The sequence below is a fragment of the Gorilla gorilla genome, chromosome 18, assembly GCF_029281585.2.
Source record: "Gorilla gorilla gorilla isolate KB3781 chromosome 18, NHGRI_mGorGor1-v2.1_pri, whole genome shotgun sequence".
NCBI classification, from domain to species: Eukaryota; Metazoa; Chordata; class Mammalia; order Primates; family Hominidae; genus Gorilla; species Gorilla gorilla.
In genome coordinates, this window is record NC_073242.2 from 68,860,939 (window position 1) to 68,868,398 (window position 7,460).

Sequence of the window (7,460 nt, forward strand, 5' to 3'; positions counted from 1 at the left end):
TGCCCTGTGAACTTATTTTTCTGATAGATGTTAGGAGAATTGCTGGCCTATGTTTCCCTTTTTACTTTCGCTGATGTGAATGTCACCTTCTACGTCCTTACTTGCCAGGCTGACCAAAAGGAACTATCTTCATTTTTTGATGGTTGTCTCTATTTTTAATCCTAAACCGTGTGTGTGTGTGTGTGTGTGTGTGTGTGTGTGTATAAAATAATACAGTAAGAGGAAACCTGGGTGGTCCCTTTTCTGGTACCAGCAGCAGATTGAAACCATTCAAACCCCTGTCCATGGGAATAAATTCTCACCCTAGCATGCCACCTACCCTCAATAAAATTCCAGGCCTGGCTCCTTTTCTTGCACATTCAAGCCATGTCAGATCGCCTTGAAAGGCCTTCCTACTTACCTCACAAATGTAATTTATGTGAGTAGTAATTTCTTACCCTCTTAAAGCCACATCTTTGCAAGTGACTAACAATTGGTGCCAAGAGCAGACTGTTCAGACATTGCCCACCAACCTGAGGATCTGTCTTCTCTTGCAAAGTTGCTCTGCTGCTTAATGTCTGGCATGTACTTTGACCTGCTGCTTCCGGAGGAGTTAGTGCTTTGAGCTGTGCCGCTGTTTATTGTTCTGCCAAATTTGTGAACTAAAAACATACTTCCACATTACAGGGGGAAATGACACAAATTGTGGGGTTTGATTCAAACATAATAAATCTTTAAATTTTTATCATGCAATATAGTCACAAACGAATGAACAAAACATCGTAAGTTTTAGTGATAATAATGAAAACATTCTTAGAATCAAGATTTATTATATATATTTATAATATGTATATAATTTATATATAATATATAATATATTTAGATATTATATATTTATAATATGTAATATATTTAGATATTATATATTTATAATATGTAATATATTTAGATATTATATATTTATAATATGTAATATATTTAGATATTATATATTTATAATATGTAATATATTTAGATATTATATATTTATAATATGTAATATATTTAGATATTATATATTTATAATATGTAATATATTTAGATATTATATATTTATAATATGTAATATATTTAGATATTATATATTTATAATATGTAATATATTTAGATATTATATATTTATAATATGTAATATATATTTAGATATTATATATTTATAATATATAATATATATATTTAGATATTATATATTTATAATATATAATATATATATTTATAATATTTTATATATATATATATTTTTTGCCCCTGACGCCGAGGCTTTTTGCGGCTTTTTGCCCCGCCGCCGCCGGTTTTTGCCGCCGCAGTTTTTTGCCCCCGCCACCGCGGCTTCTTGCCCCCGCCGCCGCGGCTTTTTGCCCCCGCCGCCGCGGCTTTTTGCCCCTGCGGCATTTTGCCCCCGCCGCCGCCGGTTTTTGCCGCCGTGGCTTTTTGCCCCCGCCACCGAGGCTTCTTGCCCCCGCCGCTGCGGCTTTTTGCCCCTGCGGCATTTTGCCCCCGCCGCCGCCGGTTTTTGCCGCCGTGGCTTTTTGCCCCCGCCACCGAGGCTTTTTGTCCCCGCCGCCCCAGGTTTTTTCCCCACCGCTGCAGCTTTTTGCCACCACCGCCGCGGCTCTGAGGGCGGGAGCGGCACACTGGGCTGCCGGCTCTACCGGCGTCCTTGTTCGGGCGGCGCCGAGGGGCGCTCCTGGTCCAGCTCTCCCGGCTCGGGGGTTCCTTGCCTAGGCGCCCGCGCCCCGGGCTCCCCGCCTTGGCCGCTGCGGCCTGCATAGAGCGGTGCTGCGCGTAGCGGCCAGGGGAGAGAAGAACGAGGGCGGTGGCGGGGGTGATGCAGAGGCCTCTGTGGGAGGCGCAGGGGCCGCAGCCAGCCAGAGGCTGCAGCACTGTGGGCAGCTCCAGAAGCTTATCGGCATCTCCATCGACAGCCTGCGACGGTTGCGCAACAAGTGCGCTGTGTCCAAGGACCTCACCCAGCAGGAGATACGGACCCTGGAGGTAAGGGGGTCGTGGACCTGGGCTGGGCTTGAGGAGCGGCCCAGACACCTCCCTCCGTGCCCGAGTTCACTCCTGGCCGAGTTGCATCCTTGAGCCCCAGTCGCCCCGTTGGAGGCTTCCCCTCCCTCCTGCACTCACTGGTGCGGCAGCCTGAGGACCCGGGACCATCCGTCACCTTGGGCAGGATCTGTGGGGCGGGTGCGTCGTGGGAACTGGCATGGAGGCTTGAGGGGCCCATGGGCGAGGTGGGCTGCGAGCGGACATCCCCTTACCCCCCGAATTTCCATCTGGTCCAGCCCTCTCATCTTGTGGGTGAGGAAACCGAAGGCCTGAGGGAGAACTCACTTGCCTGGAGCCCCTGTTAAGGAGAATTAACAAAGTGTGTTTATTAAAGGAGCACTGAGTTGGGAGTGAGACCTGGAGGCCCACACCCTTGGTTAAGACATAATACCACCTTGAGTCTGGCCTGTTGACTGAGGGTGAGCCACTCCATCCTCGTCTGATTGTGGGGTCTTGACCTCAAGGGGTTGCCTGAAGGAAGAAGCACATGGGTTTGCTTTCCTAGCTCTGTCCAGTACCTTAGGGATGCTGAGGACTGGAGAGATTCTTGGAGAGCCATCTGGTGTATATCATGGGTGGGCCTTTTTTGAAGGTCAGTCTGTCCAGTGGGCTGGCTCAGCCCCAATGAACTGTCTTCAATCTTTGGAGTTGTCTGGGTACTTTTAAGGGCTTCTCATCCTTGCACCAAAAGATCCCCTGGAAATTAGGTGGGAAAACCTTAAGTTTTGTGGGGCCTTGTGTTTGTCTTAAAAGTTCATGCACATGGCCAGATGTGGTGGCTCACACCTGTTATCCTGTCCTGGATCCCTTGAGTCAAGGAGTTTGAGACTAACCTGGACAATATAGTGAGACCCCGTCTCTACAAAAAGTAAAATATTAGCCAGGGGTGGTTGTGCACATCTGTAGTCCCAGCTACTACTGTGGCTGAGGTGGGAGGAGCACTTGAGCTTGCACTGAGCTGTGATCTCACCAGTGTACTCCAGCCTGGGCCACAGAGCAAGACCCTGACTTAAAAAAAAAAAAAACCAACAAGAAAAATACTTGAAGATTTTTGCATTCTGTCCCACTATCCATTGGTTTTCATGTGAAGATAATGTCAAATTCTTTACAATTGCTTCCAGAAGGAGTAGCCTTTTGATCTAGTGCACAGGTGTCTTTTGGCTTCTCAGGGTCACATTGGAAGAAGAATGCTCCTGGGCCACATATAAAATACACTAATGCTAACGATAGCTGATGAGCTTAAAAAAAAAAAAAAAAGGTTTGTGCATAATTTTCATGATACCCACCACCACAGATAGGCGGAAAAGTCCTTGTAGTCAAAGGGTTGGACGCGGCTGACCTAGTGTCTTGTCATCCGTTTTGGCTTTCTCCCTGATTCCAGAATGCAGGTAGAGATGTAGAGACGTGCTCTCAGGACAGCTGTTGAGATAAAAAAAAAATTTGTCATTTATTCCCAAGCACAGCTGTTTGTCATTTGCATTGAAAAAGTCTCCATTCAAACTGCTGTCACATATAAAATCTATTTATATAAGTCTGTATTTTTCTGTTGTCTTGGCCTTTTGGGCAGTAGTGTGTTTTAACCGAGCAAACTGTCCTTCCAAATAATGAAGCCGAAGTCAGCCTACCTGCTTGCCATTTTTCTTCCCCTTCCATTTTTCTAACTTCAGGATAATTGTAAGAATGAATTAAACTTTATGTTTAAGGCTGGGCACAGTGTCTCAGGCCTGTAATCCCTGCACTTTGGGAGGCGGAGAGGGATGTATCACTTGAGCTCAGGAGTTGAAGACCAGCCTGGGCAGCATACTGAGACTCCATCTTGTATAATTAAATTAAAATGTTTAAAAAGAAGAGAAAAAGACCTGTGTTTAAATTTTTAAAAAAGGGGAAATTGTAATGCAAAATGTGGACTATGCCAGCTATGATTGGGAAAAATAATTTTTCCTACAGCATTATCTGTAGACTTGTATTAGCAGCGTACTGGTCATAAGCGTTTTGCTTTCCTCAAACATGATGAGGTAAGCTACTTTAAAGTGTGGTAGGGCTGTCTTCCGCGTGGCTCCTGGTGGTGTTGAGTCCCAATTTAGCCAATTAATTTGGGTTTAGTTTTGATGTGGATAACGGAGACCAGCTTCATTCATGGTACACACACAGTTTTGCCAATAAGGGGAAAAAAAAGCAACCTGAATGTTCCTACTCATTAGATGCTATCTGGAGAGCTCCTACCCCACCACCACCAAGGCCTGGACCCTTAAAAAGACTCAATGCAGCCTTTCTGTATCTCATACTGTATTCTGCAAGATGCTCCTGTAAAAGAAAGTTGTGCTGCATCAGCTGTCTCCCTCCTGAAGATCCCTGCGGATGAGGATTTGTGTTTTAAAGGTTCTGAGAAGTCCTGCAATGACAGTCCTCAAACTTATTTGTCCAGGGGATCTTTTCTTCCACTGAATGTAGTTGGGGAGACACGGCCTTAAGCCTTGAGCAGAGAAAGAGACAAGAAGCTTTTGGCTCACTTACAACCAAGTGTTGTGTTTATGTGTTAGGTTTTCATGAAACTGAGGTGCTGTTTGAGGTTCTAAATCAAATTGGGTGGTTGAGGAGAGCCTGGTATCCCTGTAGACTTAGCCAGCCATGAGAGGTTGCCTTTTGTTGAAGGAGGTATTTTACAAAGGGAAGTAGGATGTCTCCTGGGCATCACATTAGCACTTAAATATATGTATCACTGAAATGAAATGATGAAATGATAAAGTGAAATGATGACATGAAATGATGAAATGAAATAATGAAAGGATGAAATGATGAGATGAAATGATGAAAGGAAATGAAATGAAATGATGAAATGAGGAAATGAAATGATGAAGTGAAATGATGAAATAATGAAACATTGAAAAGATGAAATGATGAAATGAAATGATGAAATGATATGAAATGATGAAATGAAATGATGAAATAAAGTGAAATGATGAAATGATGAAATGAAATTAAAAGAAATGATAAAATGAAATGAAGAAATTATATGAAATGATGAAATGAAATGATGAAGTGAAGTGAAATAATGAAATGATGAAATGATGAAATAATGAAATGAAATGATAAATTGATGAATTGATAAAATGAAATGATGAAATGAAATGATGAGATGAAAAGATGAAATGATGAGATGAAATGAAATGACTAGATGAAATGAAATCATGAGATGAAATGGTGTAATGATGAGATGAAGTGAAATGATGAGATGAAATGAAATCATGAGATGAAATGATGAAATGATGAAATGAATGAAATGAAATGAGATGAAATGAGATGAAATGATGAGATGAAATGATGAGATGAAATGATGAAAGGAAATGATGAAATGATGAAACAAAATGAAATGAAATGAAATGATGAAATGATGAGATGAAAAGATAAAATGAAATAAAATGATTAAGTGAAATGAGATGAAAAGATGAAATATGAAATGATGAGATGAAATGAAATCATGAGATAAAATGATGAAATGATGAGATGAAGTGAAATGATGAAATGAAATGATGAAATGATATGAAATGATGAAATGAAGTGAAATGATGAAATTAAATGATGAAATGAAATGATGAAATAAATGAACTGAAATGATGAATTGATGAAATGAAATGATGAAATGAAATGACGAGATGAAAAGATGAAATGAAATGAAATGAAATGACAAGATGAAAAGATGAAATGATGAGATGAAATGAAGAGATGAAATGAAATCATGAGATGAAATGAAATGAAGTGAAATGGTGAGATGAAATGAAATCATGAGATGAAATGATGAAATGAAATGAAAGAATGAAATGAAATGATGAAATGATGAGATGAAATGATGAAATGAAATAATGAGATGAATTGATGAAATGAAATGATGAAATGATGAAATTAAAGGATGAAATGAAATGACATGATGAAATGAAATGATGAAATGATGATGAAACGAAATGAAATGATGAAATAGATGAACCAAAAATACTTATTGATTTTTTTCTTGGCATCCTTCTAAGAGTATTTTAGTGAGTTTAATTTCTAAAAATAAATTGCTATTCAATGGCTATACAGATGGCCTTTGCACCACAAGGGTTTGAACTGTGCAGGTCCACTTAGCAAAACCAAGAATTCTACATCCTTCTCCACACCCTGCCCATGAAAAGGATGCGGATGAAGACCTGTTTGATCATCTACTTCCATTTAATAACTAGTAAATATATTTTCCTTATGATTTTCTTTTTCTTTTCTCTGGCATGTTTGTTAAGAATACAGTATATAAGACATATAACATATTAAATATGTGTTAATTGGCTGCTTCTGTTATTTTCAAGGCTTAGTATAGGCTATTAGTAGTTATTTTGGGGGGAGTCAAAGTTATAGTGGATTTTCTACTGTGCAGGGGGGCCAGCACCCCAACCTCTGTGTTGCTTAAGGGTCAGCTGTACATGTTATTTCCTTTCCTGTAAGAGAAAAATGATGAGAAGGTCTTTTCTCCAATAAGTGTACTCAAAATGTAGCAGACTTGAAATGTGTTGGTGCCACCATTTTGCATCTCACTTTGAAAACTTATTAAAAATCGTACTAAAGCCTACCTTACTTTTCCAACCTTAGAAAAAATGTTACAAAGAAAAGGGGTGAAACCATACTAGTTTACACTGAAATTTGAAATTATCTTTTAAAAATATATTTTTACTTTAATTACTTCCAAAATAGAGATCAGTTGCATATAAATGGCAGGTCACCTTCATCCACCCTATGACTGCACTTAGATTCATGAGGAATTGTGCCATCTAGAAAGGGCAGAGAAGAGGAATAGAGTGCTCTGTGTCTTGAAATATAAACATGCACATAGCCACATGCTTTGATTCTGTTGTCACTGTGTACCTACTACTAGGAAGGGGGCATGTTTGTGTATTTTTATGCCAATTATTATCCAAGTTGTTAATGATTTAGGCTTTCAGAACCATATAAATTTTTTTTCCTTTCAGATATATGCTATCTTGCATTGTTCTTCTGATCATATGAGGGATAAATTTGCCTAAATATTCTTCAGACCATAATATTATGTCCACATAAATGCCAGTAGCAAGAGTAGAATCAACCACAACTGCCTTTGTAATTATTTAAAGCATGTGTGCCTATAAGTAATTGGCATTTTATATAATCAAGAATCTTTGATGTAATAATCTCTCAAGCATTTGAAACATGGCTCACATATATTAATTTTATATGCAAATATATATATAATAGCATTGTATATGAAACAAAATTTTGGACTTTACAACAGTTTCTTAGAATCTTGACTTAAATGTCTACAGTAATATTTCACTTAAAAAAATTTAGCACACTGTCACCATGATAAAAAAATTACTATAAAATTA

The 7,460-nt window shown here is 39.3% G+C and overlaps 1 pseudogene; it reads right to left on the reverse strand.

Annotated features, from left to right (window-relative positions):
- Nucleotides 1-465: 465 nt before the first annotated feature.
- Nucleotides 466-2,318, reverse strand: LOC101142737 (ribosome-binding protein 1-like; annotated as a pseudogene).
- Nucleotides 2,319-7,460: the final 5,142 nt, after the last annotated feature.